At 43.0% G+C, this 23,828-nt stretch overlaps 1 protein-coding gene and 1 pseudogene across 6 annotated transcripts in view; both read right to left on the bottom strand.

The window, feature by feature from the left end:
• The window catches only part of KLHL23 (kelch like family member 23), a 60,945-nt gene that overhangs the window by 2,847 nt on the left and 34,270 nt on the right, over positions 1–23,828 (bottom strand). The window lies entirely within an intron of this gene.
• LOC129488020 (cytochrome b5-like) lies at positions 1,603–23,828 on the bottom strand (annotated as a pseudogene).

Here is a 23,828-nt window from a genome sequence, read left to right as displayed (position 1 = left end):
GAAAGGAAGCAAACTCTCCAGTCTCTTCTTACAAGGTACTAAATCCCATTCATGAGGGCTCTACCATCATGACCTTATTACCTCCCAAAGGCCCCACTTCCTAATACCATCCCACTGGAGGTTAGGATGTCAACGTATGAATTTTGGGGAACTACAAACAGTCCACAACATGTAGTATACACACATACCACAACTGATTTATCCATTCTTCCATTTCTTTTCCTTTTTTTTGAGACACAGTCTCGCTCTGTTGCCCAGGCTAGAGTGCAGTGGCACAATCTCGGCTCACTGCAATCTCTGCCCCCCTGGGTTCAAATGATTCTCGTGCCTCAACATCCCGAGTAGCTGGGATTATAGGTGCCTGCCACCACGCCTGGCTAATTTTTGTACTGTTTTAAGTAGAGACAGGGTTTTGCCATGTTGGCCAGGCTTGTTTCAAACTTCTGACCTCAAGGGATCCATCCACCTTGGCCTCCCAAAGCGCTGGGATTACAGGCGTGAGCCACAATGTCTGGCCCATTCTTCTGTTTCTGACCATTTTGTTGTTTCTAGTTTTTTGCTGTTATGAATAAAGCTATTCTGAACATTCTTATCCATGTCTTCTGCACTCATTTCTGTTAGGTGTATGCCTAAGAACGAAATTATGGATCACAGGGCAGGCATGTGGTTAGCTCTAATATATATTGCTAAACAGCTTTCCAAAGTGGTCATATCATTTTTCACTCACACCAGCAATGTAGTTGCTAAACATCCTGGACAATGCACTGTCATGTTTTAAAGCCAGATATTATTTTATTTTTTTATTTTAATTTTTATTTTTATATATTTAGGGAGTACCAGTGCAGATGTCTTAACATGCACATATTACGTAGTGGCGAAGTCTGGGCTTTTAGTGCATCCATCACCTAAATAGTAAACATTGTACCCAATAGGTAATTTTTCAGTGCTCACCCCTGCTCTCACCCTCCCACCTTTTGTAATCTCCATTATTCACTCTAAGCCACATATAATATTAATATTAAAAGCTCATGCTTACAATAAGTAAGCTACGTAGTGAAGAGACTTCAAAATAAAGTTGGTGAATAAAAAGGCACACTTGAAAAGTTTTAAAAAGGCCGAGCACGGTGGCTCACGCCTGTAATCCTAGCACTTTGGGAGGCCAAGGCGGGCGGATCACGAGGTCAGGAGATTGAGACCATCCTGGCTAACACGGTGAAACCCAGTCTCTACTAAAAATACAAAAAATTTAGCCGGGCATGGTAGTGGGTGCCTGTAGTCCCAGCTACTCTGGGAGGCTGAGGCAGGAGAATGGCGTGAACCTGGGAGGCGTAGCTTGCAGTGAGCCGAGATCGTGCCACTGCACTCCAGCCTGGGCGAGGGCGAGACTCCGTCTCAAAAAAAAAAAAAAAAAAAGAAAAGTTTTAGAAAGAATCGAACAATTATTCTTGTTTTGTTTCTGGTGTAGGAGGAAAGAGAAAGAGACACATTAAAAATTATTCTTTCAGATGAAGGCTGCTGACAGTTGAAATAGTTAATTAACACTGGCTTCTTTTCTCCCTAATCCAAAGCAGTCTTTTCTTTCATTGGCTTCTGAAAAGCTATTTAGTCTTCTGCCTACATGTAGAGGCAACACAGGAAGGCTTTGGCCAGTGCTGAGATGGCTGGGATCACTCAACTGGTCCACTAAATGGAATTAAAGTCAACAGTAGTAATAAGGGTTTTCAGTGGTGCATGCCAGTAGTCCCAACCACTCAGGGGGATCCCTTGAGCTCAGGAGTTGGAAACCAGCCTGGACAACATAGAGATAAACCATCTCCTGAAAAAAAAAAAAAAAAAAAAAAAGGCTGGGCACAGTAGCTTATGCTTGTAATCCTAGCACTTTGGGAGGCCAAAGTGGGCGGATCACAAGGTCAGGAGTTCGAGACCAGCCTGACCAAAATGGTGAAACCCAGTCTCTACTAAAAATACAAAAATTAGCCAGGCATGGTGGTGCGCACCTGTAATCCCAGCTACTTGGGAGGCTGAGGCAGGAGAATCGCTTGAACCTGGGAGGCGGAGGTTGCAGTGAGCTGAGATCATGCCATTGCACTCCAGCCTGGGCAACAGAGTGAGACTCTGTCTCAAAAAAAGAAAAATTCTGAAGGCTTAGTTAACTTTATCTGTCATCCAGATGAAACCCCAATGATTTACGATTTGGACAATTCTCTGGCATCTGTAGAGTGCCCGACATCCTCGAAGTTTTCAGTAGCATCTCTCCAGCTTATTCCCTTAAGACTTCTTTCCCACCAGGATGCTCTGCCAGGAATTTGGTCAAATCGTACTCCCAGGTGCTTTTGCTATGATCGTGCTTTGAATCTGCTCCAGGGAGCAGCACTTCATGGCCTTGCCCGACTGCTGGGCCATCAAGGTGGGCTGCGAGCCAGTCCCAGCTCACACAGCGGTGCCCTGCCAGCAGCATGCGCCTCTCATCAAGCTCCGCCCGCACCAGGGACCCCTGCCAGAGGCAGGGCAGCCGGTCTGTCATTCTCTTAAATTTTGGCCACATGGTGGTGTGGTGGTATCTCATTGCGCCTTTAATTTGCATTTCCTTGATTTACAATGTTAAGCACCTTTTCAGATGCTCATTTGCCATTTGACGTCCTCCTTTGTGCAGGGCCTTGCCCATTTAAAGACTGTGAGAGTTGGCCAGAAGCAGTGGCTCATGACTGTAATCCCGGCACTTTGGGAGGCCAGGAGTTTGAGACCAGCCTGGGCAACATAGTGAGACCCAGACCTTGAATCTACAAAAAATAATTTAAAAATTAGCCGGATGTGTCTCTTAAAAAAAAAAGTGTGTGTGTTTTTTAGATTAATTTTTACCAATTTTATCAATTAGGATTTTTATAAATTAGGATTCTTCCAATTTTATCAATTAGGATTACCAATTTTATCAATTCTTCCAATTTTATCAATTAGGATTCTTTTTATGAATCTGGATACAAAGGTTACATCAGATGTAGGAATTGTGGATTTCTTCCCCCCAGTCTATGGCTTTCTTTTTCACTCTCCTATTGGTGTCTTTGGATAATTAGTGCTTTTTATGTTGCGTTTAAAAAATCATTGCCTACTCCAAATGCACAGAGATATTCTCCCCTAATTTCTTCTAGAATCTGTATTGTTTTATTTTCACATTTAGTTCTATGATTCACGTTAAATTAATTTTGGGGCATAATATAAGGCAGATGGCAAAGTTCCTTGTTTTTCTATATGGATGAACAATAATTGCTCCAGCAACATTTGTTGAAAAGATTGTTACCACGTCTAATTCTAATTCTAGAATGGTTATCCAAATTTTAAAAAAGACCTTTTTTTTTTTTTGAAACAAGGTCTAGCTCTGTTGCCCAGGTTGGAGTGCAGTGGTATGATCATGGCTTCCTGCAGCCTTGAACTCCTGGGCTCAGGTGATCCTCCCATTTTAGCCTCCAGAGTAGCTGGGACCACAAGGCACACGCTACCACACACACCCGGATAATTTTTAACTTCTTTTGTAGAGACAGAGTCTCACTATGTTGCTCAGGCTGGTCATGAACTCCTGGCCTCAAGCAATCCTCCCACCTTGGCCTTCCAAAGTGCTGGGATTACAGGTGTGAGCTACTGTGCCCTGCCTAGAATGAGATTTTTTAAAGTAATGAAAATAGCCACATAAAAAATCCAGGTATTAAGCAGATAGAAGATAATTCTCCTTTGATCATATCGCCTTAGGGGTAAGACTATGCTGATCCCTTGAAAATAAAGACAGTAATTAAAAATGATTTTAGAGGAAGTTAAATGTACAGTGAAGTTACTGCCTACACAAGGTTGATGTTACAAACTGTGTTAGAGTCTCAGCAAGATTTTTTTTTTTTTTTTGAGATGGTGTCTCAAACTCTTGGGCTCTATGGATCCTCCCTCCTCAGCCTCCTGACTAGCTGGGATTACAGGTATGTGCTACCATGATCATCTGGCAGCAGGAAAATGTAATAAAGTATTTTTTACAAAGGTGTGGGAATGGCATAAGTAAACTCTGAGGGATAGTGTGGTACCCCAAAGTTAGTAATATTGAGGGCTCCATTACCATCCCAAGGGGAGGGTGGCGGAGCAAAAGGAGGAGCTAGTCACTGGTGAGAAAGAGGACCGTACGGAGAGGTCCCTGAGGATGTATCCAAGCCATGCCAACCCTGCAGGAATGGAGCCAGGGGAATGAAGGCTGGAGTGAATGCTCCCTTCCCCTACTCTGTTGTTAGTGCTCTCCTCTGCGTAGATCAGCCTCCTGGTAGAGAAGGAGCTGGTGGAGAATGCATCTGGAGGAGAAAAAGAAGATCTAGCACACAAAACACAGAAAAACACTTAGTCCAAAAGGAGGAAGAGTGGATCTGTGTTACATACTCAAGATCAGAGAAGGGTTTGCAGTGAAGCCAATAAAGTTTAAGCTTCAGGACCCCTCCATTATATTGGCCCTTTCCAAGGACCTGGGAGGGATCCTAATAATGTGTTCACAAGGTCATATGGTTTTATTAAATTTGTAAAAGGTATTTTAACCAAAATCATCAAACTGTTGTTCTTTCCATTTCAAATCTCCCTCCATTCCACTTCCCCAGTGTTCAATGGTGCTGAAGTGACACAAGTATTTTGAGTTTCTGTCTAAAAAGAAATTGAATTGAGAAAAAACCACTATAAATGTAATTTAAGCAGACATTTTTAAACATTTTAATAAGACGTGAAGAAAGTATGGTTCCTAGTTTATTAAAGAACTGAAAAAACTGAGATAAAATTAATAGAATATGAAGCTAAAGTCATAAACATGAGTGACAAAATCAGTGGAGATTATTCTGTATTCAAGAAGCAAATTATAAGAAAGAAGTTTTCAAATCATACCAATATCAGTGATTCATTAAGAATAAATAAATTTCAAAAAAGAAATGAATAAGCTTCTTGGATTTGTATAACCCAAATAACACAGTGGAGCAAATCACAAGAATATGTTGGAAAAAATTAAAATTTTTTATGATTTGAAAATAATGAGATCGGCCAGGTGTGGTAGCTCACACCTGTAATCCCAGCACTTTGGGAGGCCGAGGCAGGCAGATCATGAGGTCAGGAGTTCAAGACCAGACTGGCCAATATGGCAAAACCCCGTCTCTACTAAAAAAAATACAAAAATTAGCTGGGAGTGGTGGTGCTCACTTGTAGTCCGAGCTATTCGGGAGGCTGAGGCAGAAGAATCACTTGAACCTCGGAGGTGGAGGTTGCAGTGAGCTGAGGTTGCACCATTGCACTCCAGCCTGGGTGATGGAGCAAGGCTCCATTTCAAAAAAAAAAAAGAAAGAAAAGAAAACAATGACATCAACAAATACAACCTAAAATCATAATACACCTTTTTTTTTTTTTTTTTTTGAGACCGAGTCTCGCTCTGTCACCCAGGCTGGAGTGCAGTGGCGCGATGGTCGGCTCACTGCAAGCTCCGCCTCCCGGGTTCACGCCATTCTTCTGCCTCAGGGTCCCGAGTAGCTGGGACTACAGGTGGCCGCAACCACGCCCAGGTAATTTTTTGTATTTTTAGTAGAGACGGGGTTTCACCATGTTAGCCAGGATGGTCTCAATCTCCTGACCTTGTGATCCGCCCGCCTCGGCCTCCCAAAGTGCTGGGATTACAGGCATGAGCCACCACGCCCAGCCCATAATACACCATTTTAATGACATTGATGACAAACTGTTTAATGAGTGCCCTGAAGTACACTTACACATCCTGAAATCTTACCACTCACACGTGAAAAAGACTTACAAAAGTGTCCTCAAATTTGTAATACTCTTAAATATATTTTTTCTTTTTTAAATTTTTTCTAGCCACTAGACCACCAGGGAACTCTTACATATTTGTAAGACATCACTGATAACAACTTATTAAGCTGACACTTTTCTAAACAACCAATAATTTTTTAAAAACTTTATAGAGGAATTCTAATTATTCTAGAAAAAAGTAAATTATCCTTATACCCTCTCCATTGAAAATACTCTCTCTGTAAAAAATATTACAAAATTGAAGAGTAACCAAAGTCTATGTGGCTCAAAAATGTAGGGAAAAAACATGGGAATGTTTCTGGCAGTTAATTACGTTCAAGTAGTTTTTTGTCCTGGATTTTGTGATGCTTGTGCTATTTGCCTTTGTTGTGATTTACCTATTTATTCTAAATATATATTCATTTTCCTAATTTTTTGTTTTTGAAACAGAGTCTCGTTCTGTTACCCAGGCTGGAGTGCAATGGCGCGATCTCACTGCAACCTCTGTCTCCCGGGTTCAGGCAATTCTCTTGCCTCAGCCTCCTGAGTACTGGGACTACAAGCATGCCACCATGCCCAGCTAATTTTTGTATTTTTAGTAGAGACGGAGTTTCACCATGTTGGACAGGCTGGTCTTGAATTCCTGACCTCAGGTGATCTGCCCACCTCGGCCTCCCAAAGTGCTGGGATTACAGGCGTGAGCCACCACGCCTGGCCTCCTGCCTAATTTTGTATTCATAATTTGGTATTATTTTTCCTAAAGAGTCCCCCTTTCCCCAAATTGCATTTAATACCATGATCCACAAATTCTGATGTGACCTCATTCAGAATACACACTAAAGAAACGGACTGGGCAAACTTCAATAGTAACAGCAATGGCAATGAAATAAGAACATGAAGCACTCTCCCTAGGGTAGAACACTGGCATACATGTTTGATATATATATGCAAGTCCAACACACACAAACATAAACACACATATGACAGGGTCTCATTCTGTCATCTAGGCTGGAGTGCAGTGCCACAATCATAGCTTGCTGTAGCCTTAACTTCCTGAGCTCAAGTGACCCTCCCACCTCAGCTTCCTGAGTAGCTGGGACCACAGGTTCGGACCACCTCACCTGGCTAATTTTTGTATTTTTTTGTAGAGACAAGGTCTTGCCATGTTGCCCAAGCTAGTCTCGAACACCTGGCCTCAACCAATGCTCCTGCCTCAGCCTCCCAAAGTGCTGGGATTACAGGTGTGTGCCACCATGTCAAACCAGGAATATTTAAAAGAGTCTACAAACCTCATTAAGGAAAGAAGGGGGAAAAAGCAGAACCAGCTGAGATGGGTAAATCGTAGTCTGGAGGAAATCTGGCCCACACAATTTTGGCAGCAAATTGGTGGAAAATTATTCCAGAAGCAAATCTATTCTAAAAATTTCACTGTGACGCAGAGGTCCCAGGAAAGCAGTATGGAGACTGGAGCAGCACTGGAAGGCCTTTGGCACTTACTCTAAAGGCTAAGCTGCCACCATACTTTGAGGTAGCACCTCCTACTGGGAGGACAGCCTTAATCCATACATTGGGAAACATTACTGACTGCAATTAGTAGGAAAATCCCAGAGGAAATAATTCTATCCTCAAAAACAGAAATGAAGCAATACATTAACTTGAAAAAGCCATGGGGAATTTTGAGAGAATCAGGGGTCCCAAAATAAACCATTCATAGACTTTGGAAAGAATTCTTTTTTCTTTTTTTTTGGAAACAGAGTTTCGCTCTTGTTGCCTAGGCTAGAGTGCAATGGCGCAATCTTGGCTCACCACAACCTCCGTCTCCCGGGTTCAAGCGATTCTCCTGCCTCAGCCTCCCCAGTAGCTGGGATTACAGACACGTGCCACCACGCCCGGCGAATTTTTTTGTATTTTTAGTAGAGACGAGTTTTCTCCATGTTGGTCAGGCTGGTCTCGAACTCCCGGCCTCAGGTGATCCACCCGCCTCAGCCTCCCAAAGTGCCGGGATTACAGGCGTGAGCCACTGCGCCCAGCCTGGAAAGAATTCTTAAGGGGAGAGCTCAGAGGGTTGCAAGCCTTTTGGTTTCGAGTTTGGATTTTTTTTTTTTTCTTTTTGCTTCCTTGTTTTCTTTTCATTATAGAAATTTTCAAGCATACTTCAAAAGTAAAAAGTATAATATAAATAGTATAATAACCCTCTGAATAGCCATCATCCACCTTCCACATGCATCAGCATATGTTCAGTCTTATTTTATCTACATGCCAACCCACTTTCCCAAAGCCCTCACAAGATTATTTTAGAGCAAATGATAGACATATTGATTTAATCTACAAAGTCTTATCTATGCATCTTTAAGAATAAGGACTCTTTTTAAAAATATATAACCATATTTACCATTATCATACCCAACAAATTAACAAAATTACTCAATGTCATCAAATATCCAGTCAGTATTTAAATTTTTTATTGTCTTATAAATATTTTTTAAGTTGTATTATGCAAATCAGGATCCAAATGCTATTCACATGTTGCATTGTGATATGCAATGGCTCTTAAATTTCTTTCAGCCTATAGTTTCTTCTGCTTTTCTTGCCATTTATTTGTTGATGAAATCAAGTCATTTTCCCTATGAATTTGTTACATTCTAAATTTGATTAATTGTATCCTGAGGTGTTATTTAACACATTTCTCCATCTTCTGTATTTCACATAAACTGAAAATTAGGTCTAGAGGCTTGATAAGATTTAGGCTAGATATTTTTGGAAGAGTACTTCATAGGCGATGCTGTGTTCTTATTGCATCACACCAGTAAGTACATAATGTCTGTTTGCCTCTCTTTTTGGAATATTAAAATTAATCGGTGGGTTCAAGTGTTGTCAGCCTGATCCATCATTATAAAGTTCCTCATCAGCCTCTCACCTAATGATTTCAGCAGCTATCAATAATCATTGCCTAGATCCATTATTTCATTCAAGTGTCAAAATAGTAATAGTCTGTCATTTCTTCTGCATTCACTAGCTGGAGTTCTTCTGTTAAAAAAAAAAAAAAATTCGGGCGGGGCGCGGTGGCCTACGCCTGTAATCCCAGCACTTTTGGAGGCGAAGGTGGGCAGATCATGAGGTCAGGAGTTCTAGACCAGCCTGACCAACATGGTGAAACCCTGTCTCTACTAAAAAGACAAAAATCAGCCAGGCATGGTGGTGTGCACCTGTAATCTCAGCTACTCAGGAGGCTGAGGTAGGAGAATCGCTTGACCCGGGAGGCAGAGGTTGCAGTGAGCCAAGATCGCACCACTGCACTCCAGCCTGAGCGACAGAGCAAGACTCTGTCTCAAAAAAAAAAAAAAAAAAAAAAAAAATTGGCTGGGTGCGGTGGCTCACACCTATAATCCCAGCACTTTGGGAGGCCAAGACGGGTGGATCACTTGACTGCAGGAGTTCGAGACCAGCCTGGGCAACATGGTGAAACCCCCATCTCTACAAAAAAATACCAAAAAAAAAAAAAAAAAAATGCTGAGCATGGTGGCAAGCATCTGTAGTTCCAGCTACCTGGGAGGCTGAAGTGGGAGGATCAATTGAGCCCAAGCAGTGTGTGTGTGAACAGGCCATTGCACATTGCACTCCAGCCTCGGTGAGAAAGCAAGACCCTCTCTCATTAAAAAAAAAAAAAGTACCATATTCACAATTTGGTTTCCTTGATGTACATACAGGAAAAAGAAGGTAAGTGCTTGATTTTCTCCCATCACCAATTTTTAGAATAATTAGTTGGTTTCTTAATATTCTTCAAGAGTAACCAATTAGTTTGGCTGCAAGTCCAACAGTACTAAGCATGGCACTAAACAGCACCATCTAAGAAGGTAAAAGACCCCTGACCCTACTGAACTGATAGGTTCTCTTAGATACTGATGGGTCTCTCAGCCAGTGGAGTAGGGCAGCAGACAATCATACACTATTGTAACAATTAATTCATTCTTGAGAAATCATCAAAATCAATAATCATTTATAGATGACAGATCCTAAGTGATAACTCTTCTTGAAAAGCAAACATTTTTAGAAGAGTCAACAAGGTAGAAAAATCAAAGGTTTTAGTACTACATCTCCACTTGCAGTGGAGAAGTATATGGTGAAGTATGGTGACACTGGAAATAGGGCACTAATTTGGGAATTTGGGGTAACAGTAGCCAGAACCTCAGAATGAATCACTGGAGTCAATGTTTCTGGGGGAAGACGTAAATTGGAAGAATGAAAAATTCAAGATTTTATGTTTATAAGGGGGGCTAACTAGTAGTTTGCTAAAATGTGCTTCATAAAGTACCCAGCTCAGAATCAAAAGAGACCCATAGCCCTCATTTACCTGTATGTACTGGAGGCTACTGATACCTACAAAAAGAAGCTAATAATTGAGAAGGGTCAAAGTGGATCAGATCAGTTTGCACAAGGCTCAGGCAAAATGAGGAAAAAGAAGTATCTACTGAATTTGGCAACATGTAAGTCACAGAAGACTTGATAACAGTAGTTTCAGTGATGTGATGAGGGTGGAAGCCCTGGAGTAGGTGGAACAGTGTGGGGTTAACAGTTCTTTCAAGAAGTTTTTCTATAAAGGGGAGCAAAGAAACGAGATGTTACTGGAAGGGTATCTAAGGACAACTGAGGTTTATTTACTTTTAAAAATAGAGATGGGATCTTGCTATGTTGGCCAGGCTGGTGTTGAACTCCTGAGCTCAATTATCCTCCCTCCTCCCTCCTTGTTGATGGCCTCCCAGAGGGAATTGAGGATCTTTTTTTTTTTTTTTGCTATGGAGTCTCACTCTGTCGCCCAGGCTGGAGTGCAGTGGCACGATCTCAGCTCACTGCAGCCTCTGCCTCGCAGGTTCAAGCAATTCTACTGCCTCAGCCTCCCGAGTAGCTGGCATTACAGGTGCCTGCCACCACACCCGGCTAATTTTTGTATTTTATTTCAAGCTAGGCTGGTCTTGAACTCCTGACCTCAAGTGATCTGCCTGCCTTGGCCTCCCAAAGTACTGGGATTGCAGGTGTGAGCCACCACGCCCAGCTGGAACTGAGGATCTTTTTACCAACAGGATTTTTTAAAGGATGATAGTTTAAGGCCGGGCACGGTGACATGCACCTGTAATCCCAGCACTTTGGAAGGCCGAGGCGGGTGGCTCACCTGAGGTCAGGAGTTTGAGACCCACCTAACAAACATGGGGAAACCCTCTACTCTACCAAAAATACAAAAATACAAAAAATTAGCCAGATGTGGTGGCGTGTGACTGTAGTCCCAACTTCTCAGGAGGCTGAGGCAGGAGAATCTCTTGAATCCTGGAGGCGGAGGCTTCAGTGAGCCAAGATTGCACCACTGCATTCCAACCTGGGTGACAGAGCAAGACTGCATATCCAAAAAAAAAAAAAAAAAAAAAAAAGATAGTAGTTTAAGAATTGCAAATTCCACATAATAAAGGGAGAAACTGGTGATCTATGAGAGCGGGGACAATTGCAAGAGTGATGTCTTTGAGAAAACAAGAGAAGATAGAATCCAGAGCATGGCTGCTTTGATAGAGCGATGGCATTTGAATTATAACAAGTGGGAGAACAGGAAATATTGACACAAGTGTAGAAAGATTTGGTGGTTAGAAGAATAGAGTTCCTGTTTAGTTGCTTACGTTTTTTCAGTAAAGTATGTGAAAGTGGGGCCAATGACGAAGGGTTTATGCTCTACAGCATCTATCTTAGAAAAAAAAAGGAAAGGGAAAAAAGAGGGAGGTTGAAATTTTTAGGAAAAAAAGAAGACATAAAATAGTTGACTCAGAGAGTAAAATATTGATCTTACGAGGGAAACCTTTTAGGATTATAGAGCAGATATAGTGTTTGTTTCAGCTTTGTGGTCATAAATTTAAGGCACTGTGCCAGTGTTCAGCTGCTCTGGTGCAGGCCCAGAGAAGTTATACTCAGCTGGGCAAGTGAGTATAAAAGAAGTACAATTGCTTTTCATAATGATGACCAGGACATCAAAGGTGGATAAGGGAGAGAATGAACACAGAATAGACATAACAGTTAAAAAAAAAAAAAAAGCAGTGAGGTTGGTGAGTTGAAGACCCCAGGTGTCAGATGGGAGGCTATCTGGATAAAAATGAGGACACCAGTCAGGATGAAGAGGAAGACAGTGAGCTAGGAGTCAAGTCTTCAGTGAGTGAGGGGTGTGACTGGGTGATCATTAGAATGTAGACACAAATAGGTGGGGCTTTTGAAGAAGGAGGAATAGTTTGAAAGTGACGATGTGAGGCCTGGCACCATGGCTCATGCCTGTAATCTCAGCACTTTGGGAGGCTGAGGCTGGCAAATCATGAGGTCAGGAGATCGAGACCATCCTGGCCAACATAGTGAAACCCCGTCTCTACTAAAAATACAAAAATTAACTGGGCCTGGTGGTGTGTGCCTGTAATCCCAGCTACTTGGGAGGCTGAGGCAGGAGAATCGCTTGAACCAGGGAGGCAGAGGTTGCAGTGAGCCGAGATCGCGCCACTGCACTACAGCCTGGCGACAGAGTGAGACTCCGTCTCAAAAAAAAAAAAAAAAGGATTCCATACCAGAAATTTAAGGCACTGTTCCAGTGTTTAGCTGCTCTGCTGTAGGCCCAGAGAAGGTCTGGAGTTAAACTGGGGAATCTTTTGTTGTATTTTAAAATCCTATTTAAAAATGTAAGTGCCTGTAATCCCAGCACTTTGGGAGGCTGAGGTGGGTGGATCACCTGAGGTCAGGAGTTCGAGACCAGCCTGACCAACATGGTGAAACTCTGTCTCTGCTAAAACCACAAAAATTAGTTGGGCATGGTGGCATGCGCCTGTAGTCCCAGCTACTCAGGAGGCTGAGACAGGAGAATTGCTTGAACCCAGGAGGTGAAGGTTACAGTGAGCTGAGATCGTGCACTGCATTCTAGCCTGGGTGACAGAGCAAGACTGCATCTCAAAAACAAAACAAACAAACAAACAAACAAACAAAATATATATATATATATATTTATATATGATTTGAAAAGGCCTATTTCTACACTATTACATCTATTGGATTGAACATCCTCTAGTGTACCATAGGTCTTAGACCCTCTAACTTTGTCTTGACTTTAGAGATAGTAGTGGTTTTTATACTTTTTGTCTCCCTCACTAGACAGCCAGCTCTTTGAGGCCAAGAGTATATTCCCATAGCTTCTCTTAAAATAATACTCACTGTGCACAAATTGTCACCTTTTATTAAATGTATGTGTTTACTGTAAAAACAGAGCTGGACAATAGAATGTAAGCTGAAAATCAGACCATGGAATCTGGCCTGGGTTTGAGGAATGGAGACAATAAAGACCTGGATTTCACTCAAGTTGATTTTACTTTGGTTTAGTTTTGGATGAACTAAGAAGCAGAGCAAAGAATATAAACAAGATAGAGATGCAGGAGGATAAATGTGGCTTCCCATTGCCTCCCTTGTATGTCCCAGAATACACATAAAGTTTGCATTCTTGCCAATTCTGCACAGCAAGGTATCTACCAGGTCAAAGAGGCAGAGAATGACAGGCTCCCTGCCTTCTATATTCCCGGTTATATCAGCTCAGAAACAACTTATATTACCATATAAGGTGATCATTCTTAGACTCAGTGAACCATGCTATCCAGGTTCTGGGCCTTGAAATTCATTTGATGTCCACAGTCAGGCAGGTTCCCATTTTCTGTGGCTGCATGGCAGGGCCTAGGAATTTTTCACCTCATCTTCTTGTGTTTTTTTTTGTGGGCAGGCCTTGGAAAAACAATGAGAAATCCATATATAAAATGAAACCCACGTTATCACCAGGTGGTGTAGAATAATTATGGTTGCTATCACACAGTTTAACATGAATTCCTCATTGCACAAACATGTATGGTGTGCTTACCATGTGCTTCGCCCCAAAGATCCAAAAGTAAATAAAACTTAGGCTCTGCCTTCTGCCTCAGTACACTTGTAGTCTACTTAAATTCATCATGCTTCTCTGTCATGACCATTTTTTAAATAGAAAGTGGACAGCAAAGAAACAGGATACTCTGGTTGAAACTTTTTTAGAAAGTATATTATTAATTCCAGGTTGTTTAATAGCCTTTTGACCTCTTTTGGTTTTCTCCCATCTCTCCTTTCTGTGCTGTTTCCCTTAAAATAACACTCAGTGCACACACTGTTTTCATTAAACGGGTGTGTTTGTTCTGAAAACAGAGCTAAGAGTTATCAACCGGCAGATTCTTCCTGCTCAGGCCTCCTCAGTCTCTAAACAGTGCATGACTCGCAGAAAATGCAAAGAGGTTTGTTCTGGTTCTTAGAGGCAGAGTGCTAGGAGGGGCAACTGATAGAAACAGAACTTAATCATTTTAGGATTTCAGGAGTATCACTGTAGAAGACCAAAGGTGAATGCAGGAGTCAGCCTGTAGACTCTGTACAATCCTAAATTCCAGCCTCATCTGAAGAAAGTGAACCTGTTTTCATGAAAATGTACCTTTTATATTTCTTATAAATGGGTAGCTTAATAAGTGTATGTATTTATTAATATAACTGATCCTTGATTTTGGAGATATAAAATATTCTAAAAGAATTAATTTAGCCTAGGGAACATCCTCTTAAGTCTATAGATGGCTTCACAGTACACATGCCTCAGGGCCTTTGTACCTACTGTTTCCAAGCTTATAGCTTGCTTCCTTCAGGGCTCAGCACAAACATCATCTATTAGAGAGGTCGTTGCTGACCACCTTGTATTAATAGTACCTCCCCCACAACGATTTTACTCCATCATCTTCATTCTGATTTTTCTTCATAAAACTTGTTACCAGCCGGGCGTGGTGGCTCACGCCTGTAATCCCAACACTTTGGGAGGCTGAGGTGGGCGGATTATGAGGTCAAGAGATCGAGGCCATCCTGGCCAACATGGTGAAACCCCCTCTCTATTAAAAATACAAAAATTAGCTGGGCATGGTGGTGAGCGCCTGTAGTCCCAGCTATTTGAGAGACTGAGTTAGGAGAATCACTTGAACCTGGGAGGTGGAGGTTGCAGTGAGCTGAGATCGTACCAGTGCACTCCAGCCTGCAGACAGAGTGAGACTCTGTCTCAAAAAAAAAACAAAACTTGTTACCACCTGATATCTTATTATGGGAACATCTAAATTTTGTGGGGCCTGAAATTTTTATAATGTAGGGGCAATTTTTAAAGAAACAAAATATAAAAATTGCAATTAAAAATTAAGTTTGAAAGTGAATATTAAGAATGTGAAAATAATAAATTGCTGGAATCTTGGAGCTTCAGCTCTTCCAAGATTTATTTAGGCAATTTACTAGAAATGCTTATGTAAAAATGTGTAGTTGTTGCAATCTGGCTTCCACTTGCCACCTACAACATTCTATGGCCCTCAGCAATTACCAGCCCTCCCTGGGGTATCACAGTAAATCTGACTCTGCATATTAAATATCAATTCGCTTGTTTGTTTATTGTTAGTCTGTATCAATGGAATGTCTTAAGCTTTTTGAGAGCAATGATTTAACTTTCTATGTTGCTTTATGCCCAGTGCCCACAACAGGAGTAGGCACAGGGGGCATATTGTACATGCTTGTTTAATAAATTGTATCTCTCCCCAAAAATTAACTTGGAAAAAATAATCCTTCCTCCTCTCCCATTTTAGCCACTCTGTGTTGTCATAGCTCTGTGTTATCGTCTTTTAGTACTATCACTTAAAAATTAGCTCATCTGCTTACTTTTTTTTTTAAGACAGTCTCCTCTGTCACCCAGGCTGGAGTGCAGTGGCACAATATGGGCTCACTGCAAACTCCACCTCCCGGGTTTAGGCGATCTCATGCCTCAGCCTCCCAAGCAGCTGGGACTACAGGTGTGTGCCACCATGCTTGGCTAATTTTTTTGTATTTTTACTAGACATGGGGTTTCATCATGTTGGCCAGGCTGGTCTCCAACTCCTGGCCTCAGGTGATCTGCCTGCCTTGGCCTCCCAAAGCGCTGGGATCACAGGTGTGAGCTACCGCGCCTGGCTTGCTTATTTACTTGTCACCTGTGTCCCCTACTAGAGTAGGCCATACTAAGAAAAGAGCGTCTTGCTCCCATTTTCCCAGAGTGTTTAAAGTAGGGCACAGAGGAGGCTCTCAATAAGTATTTTTTTGAGTAAATGAAAATAAGGCAAATAAAAAACTTTTCATGATGAAACTTGCCATGTACTGCAACTCTCCCTGTACCTCTGTTTTTATTCTGTTTATCTGAAAGTTTCATGTAGGTACTCAATTATATGCTAATTTAATGAAACATAATTAAGTTTTAAAAAAAGTAAAATTATAATGATCACTTCACTTTACACCTTAGCTAAATAAGTACAAATGCATTTTGATTTGACAGAAAGATTTGAGTAATTAATTTGTAACCATCTACTAACAAGATTTGAAAGATACAGGTACTTAATAGTACTTTCAGACACATGATTTCTGCTCTGAATTTGCATTCACCCATGATTTCTGTGACTTTAGGGAGCATCAAGTAGAAAATGCACCTATGTACCAGGTTTTCTTCCCTGGAGGCAAAATAAAATAAATAAACTGACCGATTTCTTATATATTATTTCTGAAATATGCTATGAAGGTATTAGCAGATATTTATATATTTTTCTTTTTCTTGCACAATTTATAGCATACTATACTCACAATTTTGTACCTTTTGTTTTGTGATTCTGTTTTTTTAATATATCTTGGAGCTTACTAATATTTTTGGCTGCATAGTAGTCCATTGTGCAACAATGTCTTACTTAAATAATCCTCTATATGGACATTCAGATTGCTCTCAGTCTTTTGGTATTATAAACAATGCTACAATGAATAACCTTGTACACATGTAACTTCACATATATATGTCTGTAGGATAAACCCATAGATGTGTGTTTGGATCTTATAGCAATAAATGACACTGCTCATCCTCACCCAAATTCTAAGCCAATTAGGAAATAAGACAAAAGAGGCAGACAGGTGATTAAAATGTCACTTCATTACTGGCGACAGCTGATGTTGAAGCATGTGGCTTACATTTGCAGATAAGAGAGCTTCCCAATTCTGGATCTCTTTCCATTTAATCACAGGCAATGTTCTTCAAACATAGGTCTCCCATGCAGGTTTTAGGAAGATGATGGGCTGAATGGGGCCTTCTCAGCTTATTCTTTACAAATTTAACAATTAGAGGAGTCACCCCTCCTTTCTTAGGGAGAAGCAAGTGAGAAGAGAGGCCAGCGGCATTAAACTAGCAGAGCTACTTAAGCCTGGAAGTACACATCAAGAAACATTCTCACCCTAACAAAATACTCTCATGTTCAAAACGGTCTTCAATTTGTAATTTTAATATATTTTTCTCAGTTGTTCACCACGAATGTGTCAATTTACACTCCTTCCATGAATATGCACCCAGACATATAAGAAAAGTTAGCATAAGATAAATGTTTTTCAATTATCCTTGGTCTATTCATGTCTCACTACCTCAGAGGTTTTTCTTGAATTTTCTTTCATTATTTTGAAATATAACAGCAGAATTTTATTTTATTTTTGAGACAGAGTCTCCCTCTGTCACCCAGGCTGTAGTGGAGTAGTGTGATCTTGGCTCAATGCAACCTCCACCTCATGGGTTCAAGTGATTCTCCTGCCTCAGCCTCCCAAGTAGCTGGGACTACAGGTGTGCACCACCACGCCTGGCTAATTTTTGTATTTTTAGTGGAGATGGGGTTTTGTCACGTAGGCCAGGCTGGTCTCGAACTCCTGACCTCAAGTGATCCGCTTGCCTTGGCCTCCCGAAGTGCTGGGATTACAGGTGTGAGACACCGTGCCCGGCCCAGAATTTTAATTATACTGGCTTCATAGCATTTAACGTCTGGCAGAGACTGTCAATTGTCACAGTATCCATTGCTCCCATCTTCCTGTTTGAAACCAGACTCTCTGAGCTTTCACCCGGGCCTATGGCTGTCCATCTTTGTGTGAGTCATTGTAGTACACATGCATATAATTGTAAGGACTTTGACTTCAGCTCTGAGTGAAATGTGAAGTCATCGCAGGGATGTGAACAGAGGAGTGACATGATCGTAATGTCTTATAGACTAATCCGTAACTATCAGCTCATAAGGAAAGCCTGGTAAAGTGCAAGGCGCTTCTCCAATCAAAGAACTGACTGCAAAGTAGCCCCAAGACCGGAAGTAAAGCTGGTCTACAAGTTAGGGACACTAGGCCACTGGAGAACTGGGCGAGTGGCTCTCCTTTCCCTTATCTTAAATTCTTCTAAATGTTTGGGGTTGTTTTGTTGTTGTTGTTGTTGTTTTGAGACAGGGTATTGCTCTGTCGCCCAGGCTGGGGTGCAGCGGTGTGATCTCGGCTCACTGTAGCCTCAACCTCCTAGGCTCAGGTGATCCTCCCACCTCAGCCTCCCAAGTAGCTGGAACTACAGGTACATGCCATCATGCCTGGCTAATTTTTGTATTGTTTGCAAAGACAGGGTTTTCCCCTGTTGTCCAGGCTGATCTTGAAATCCTGGCCTCAAGCAATCCATGCATTTGGGCCTCCCAAAGTGGTGACTAGCCATGAGCCACTGTGCCTGACCTAAATATTTGGTTTTTACAGACAAGAAGGGGGACAGAAATGGGAAGGAGACGGATGGCTTCTGATCCTGATTTTATGAGCCAGGATGCTGTGCAGCTTCCACAGATGTTTTGTTATATTTTTGCAGTTGTTTTCTTGTCAAACTTTGAGCTTCCTCATTGAAAAAAAATTTCAAAGTTTCATTTCATCCATTGTAATGGCCAAGAACTTCTTTATAATTTATGGAATAAAAGCACAGAGCTTCATAGAAGGTGGATGTCACTATGGAAAGATGCCCAGTTAGAACTACTTTTAAATATATTACAGCTACGCAAGATGAAAAACTCAAATAGAGAATACAAAGCTACAAAATACACTTGAAGACTACAGTTGTATCCAGCCAAGACAGTAATGATAATTTCTGCTTTCTTTCTTTTATTTCCTTTCTTTCTTTCTTTTTTTTTTTTTTAAGAGAGAAGGTCTTGCTCTGTCACCCAGGCTGGAGTGCAGTGGCACAATCATAGCTCACTGCAGCCTACACCTCCTGAGCTCACGTAATCCTCCCGCCTCAGCCTCCTGAGTAGTTAGGACTACAGGTGTGCACCATCACACCTGGCTAATGTTTAATTTTTTTTTTTTTTTTTTTTTTGAGGTGGAGTCTTGCTCTGTCACCCAGGCTGGAGTGCAGTGGTGCAATCTCAGCTCACTGCAACCTCCGCCTCCAGGGTTCAAGCAATTCTCTTGCCTCAGCCTCCCGAGTAGCTGGGATTACAGGCATGCACCATCACGCCCGGCTAATTTTTGTATTTTTAGTAGAGACAGGGTTTCCTCATGTTGGCCAGGCTGGTCTCAAACTCCTGACCTCAGGTGATCTGCCTGCCTCGGCCTCCCAAAGTGCTGAGATTACAGGTGTGAGCCACTGAGCCCAGTCTACTAAATTTTTTTTTTTTTTTTCTAAGGATGGGATCTCATTATGTTGCCCAGCCTGGTGTCAAACTCCTGGCCTCAAGTAATCCTCCTGCCTTGACCTCTCAAAATGCTGAGATTACAGGCATGAGCCACCACACCCAGCCAGTAATGATCATTTCTTTTTTTTTTTTTTATGCCTTTAGTTCCAGCCACCTTTTTTTTAAATTTTTTTTTTTTTTTGCACACAAAACAATAAACATTTTCTAAAAGTACATACAAACAAAAATATGCATATCAAACATATTAGGAAGGTTGCACATGGGAAGACGGGGAATAGAAATGGGGGGTGGGAATTAAAGAAAATAAATGAGAGAGGGACTTTGTATGGATCAATGATAATAACTCAATCCTCTATTTGACAAAGAAGAAGAAGGAAGAGGAAGAAAAAGAAAGTGGGATAAAGGATCAGAAAGGGAGGAAAATAGAAAAAATTAGAGTATGACTCCAGGGTGGACCTGTTTTGTTGTCGCTTGGTTGGTTGGTTTGTCAGTTGTATTTTTCATATGTTTCGCCATGTTGGCCAGGCTGGTCTCGAACTCCTAGCCTCAAGTGATCAACCCGCTTCGGCCTCCCAGAGTACTGGGACTACAGGCGTGAGCCACCACGTCCAGCCCCCACATTGCTTCTGGCCTCTGTGGTAGACCTCCCAGACGGGGCGGCCAGGCAGAGGCGCTCCCCACATCCCAGACAGGGCGGCCAGGCAGAGGTACTCCTCACTTCCCAGACGGGGCAGCCGGGCAGAGACGCTCCTCACTTCCTAGATGGGGTGGGGGCCGGGCAGAGGCACTCCTCACATCCCAGACGATGGGTGGCCGGGCAGAGGCGCCCCTCACTTCCCAGACGGGGCGGCCGGGCAGAGGCGCTCCTCACTTCCCAGACGATGGGCGGCCGGGCAGAGGCGCTCCTCACTTCCTAGACGGGGCGGCCGGGCAGAGGCGCTCCTCACTTCCCAGACGATGGGCGGCCGGGCAGAGGCGCTCCTCACTTCCCAGACGATGGGTGGCAGGCAGAGACGTTCCTCACTTCCTAGACGGGGTGGCGGCTGGGCAGAGGCGCTCCCCACCTCCCAGACGGGGCGGGAGCCGGGCAGAGGCTGCAATCCCAGCACCCTGGGAGGCCAAGGCAGGTGGCTGGGAGGCGGAGGCAGCAGCGAGCCAAGACCACGCCACCGCACTCCAGCCCGGGCAACACCGAGCACCGAGTGAGCGAGCCTCCGTCTGCAGTCCCAGCACCTCGGGAGGCCGAGGCCAGCAGAGCACTGGAGGTCAGGAGCTGGAGACCAGCTTGGCCGACTTGGTGAAACCGCGCCTCCAGCCAAAGGAGAAAAACCAGGGAGGGGTGGTGGCGCGCGCCGGCAATCCCAGGCAGCCCGCAGGCCAGGGCAGGAGAATCACAGGAGCCGGACGCAGGGAGTCTGCAGCAAGCCGAGTGTACTCCAGCCTGGGCCACAGAGGGAAGAAAAGAAAGAAGAAAGCAAGGAGGAAGGAAGGGAGGGAGGGAGGAAGGAGTGAGAGTTTTCCAGCCACCTTTTTAAGAGGAAATTGCTGGGCAGGTGGGGGAGAGCTAGTCGTGGAATGAAACTGTAAGCCAGACCGGGTGTGAGGAGGGGAGGTGATAAAAGGATTATAGGGTGGAGGAGTGGAGGCTGAGGAAGAATTGGGACCTAGCTAGGCCTGGTGAGGAGGGGAGATGTCAGATGGGTCTGTAGAAAAGGAAGATTAGAAAGACTCAGCGACACTTGGGGTTGGGACTGAGGGGACAGGCGGGAGGGAAAGGAGGAAAATTTGGGACAAGTTGCACTGGGCACAGAGACTAGGAAGGGACCGATGTGTAAAAGAATGCCTGGATGTCAGGCACCTCAAACCGTTTGCCTATTTCACGACAAGAATTATTTAGATCTTGCAGGATGGAAAAATTGAAAGTGCGGTTTTCTGGCTATTTGGAACTACTGTCGAGTTTGTACTGGGGTCAGGCGGCATTGCAGAAGAAAATAAGGCATTTAGGTTTTAGGTCAGATGTGAGTTGAAGAGGTTTTAAGTTTTTGAGAACACAGGCTAAGGGAGAAGAAGGAGGAATGGAGGGTGGAATGTTGCCTACAGTGAAGGAGGCAAGTTTAAAGAAAAGGGAGAGTAGAGACACGGAGGGAAGTGGTTCGGGGGTTCTTACCCTCCAGAAAAGCGGGAAAGGGGTCGGGGCGCAGATACGAAGTCAGGGCACGGAAATAAGGGACCGGGGCACAGAGATATAAGAGGTTGTGGCACGGAAATAAGGGATCGGGGCACAAAGATATAAGAGGTTGGGGCGCGGAAATAAGGGATGGGGCACAGAAATAAGGGATCGGGGCGCAGAGATATGAGGTTGGGGTACTTGCCCCTCCTCCAGAAAAGTGGGACTTGCCGCTAAGGGTGAAGGACAAAGGCCCTGCGTGGTCTGACACTTCTGAAACGTGGGTGAATAATCAGAGAGGCATCCCTGCAATGATTAAACACCAAGGGAAGGCTGCCTTCCCAGTCCGTGACCGGCGCCGGAGTTATGGGTCCATGGATAAAACGTGTCTCCTTTGTCTCTACCAGAAAATGAAAGGAATTGAAATTAAGAGAAGGGAGAGGTTGAAGAGTGGAAAGGAGAAAGTGGTTGAGGAATAGTGAGAGAGGTTGGAGAAGAGAGTAAGAAGAGGCCGCTTACCCGATTTAAAATTGGTGAGATGTTCCTTGGGCTGGTGGGTCTGAGGACCTGAGGTCGTAGGTGGATCTTTTTCACAGAGCAAAGAACAGGAGGATGGGGGATTGATCTCCCAAGGGAGGTCCCCCGATCCGAGTCACGGCACCAAATTTCATGCGCGTCCATGTGAAGAGACCACCAAACAGGCTTTGTGTGAGCAACATGGCTGTTTATTTCACCTGGGTGCAGGCGGGCTGAGTCCGAAAAGAGAGTCAGCCATGATCATTTCTATTGGTCACAACTTTGGTTTAAATTTTCTAGTAACTTTTTTTATAATCACAAAAAAAAGTATTATGACAAAAAACTTGGAACTCATAAAAGTATTAGTTAATTGAACTACAAAAATAAGCCATGGCAATGAGCAGAATGGGGAGAAGCTTGTAACTCTGATCACAAGAAAGGTGGCCATTTTTTAAAAATATGAATGGTTTCTATAAACCAAGAAGAAAATCTCAGCAATCCAAAGGGAAAACTTGTGAATGGAATAGGCACACAAAAGATAAGATAGTTCACCCAAAAAGAAAGATAAGAATGCTAAGCAATACATTCAAAATTAAACCAAAGTAAGATACCACTGGCACAAACCAAATACTTTGCTGACCCTGTGGGATACGCTATGGCACATTCATATATTGCTTATGAGGGTATAAATTAATACAACTTCTTTGGATTTTAATTTCTCAATAGCTCTAAAACTTTAAAAGAACCTATCCTTTGGCCTAGTGAATCCACTTTAAAAAATTATCTCACAGATATGGTTCCTGTGTATAGGTTAAATAAAAGACATTCATTCACTGAGCACTATTTATAAAAGCAAATGACTAAACAATCTATGAGTCCATCAATAAGATTCTGGTGAAATTATGTTTCATCTACACATTGAAAAGTATAGAGCAGTTAAAAAATAAGTTTATATGCACTGACATGTTCAAATCCTCTGCAACTGTAGATGAAAAATACAATCTGCATAACATGAATAGTAAAGTAATATTTATGAAAAAGGTATATTTGCTATATCTTTGATATGCATGTATTGCATAGAAGGGGCTTGTAAGGATGTAGACCCACTTTTTAACATTTCCTTTAAGAGGAATGGGATAAAGAGGTTTAGACTTTTTTCCCCACTTTTCATTCTATACTTCTTTTCACAAGGAGAATGTATGTACACGTTACATTTGTGGATAGAGAATAAAAACAATAACTAAGTTAAGTGTATCAGGTTCACAAAAGCGTTACCCGAAACTGCTACTGGGTGAACCCCAAGAAAGGTAATATCTGTCACTCAGGACACGTGGAATTTCTATGGCATTTGTGTGTGAGAGAAACACCAAATTCTCCCAGTAAACTGCTAGTCCCGTAGGATAAGCACGCATCTGATGGCCCTGAAGAAGCGTTCCTTGTGTTTCCTGAACCCCTGAGAGCCCAGGCACGCCTCAAACACATTTAAGATTCTTTGGGCATCCGGGCCAGCCACATGCTCCCAACGCCGCCTCCGGGTCGGGGCGCGCGGCCAGAGCTCAAACAGACTCCCTTAGAATGTCTCCAGGAAACCGTCGGGTGGGGCGGAGATCTGCTCCCTGCAGTGGCTTTTTCACCTGCTGTCCAGCCTGTGCTTCCTGGAAATGAGTTTCTGTTCCTCTAAGGTCGTGGGGCAGCCGGACCCGAGCCTGGGGCGAAGCGGGAGCTGAAGAGGGACTGGGCGACTAGCCGGAGTCTGGCCGGGAGTCCGAGCGGGGTCG

The sequence above is a fragment of the Symphalangus syndactylus genome, chromosome 8 (genome assembly GCF_028878055.3).
Source record: "Symphalangus syndactylus isolate Jambi chromosome 8, NHGRI_mSymSyn1-v2.1_pri, whole genome shotgun sequence".
Classification (NCBI taxonomy): domain Eukaryota; kingdom Metazoa; phylum Chordata; class Mammalia; order Primates; family Hylobatidae; genus Symphalangus; species Symphalangus syndactylus.
Note: the sequence above shows the minus strand (reverse complement) of the source record. Positions and strands in the feature narration are given on the sequence as shown.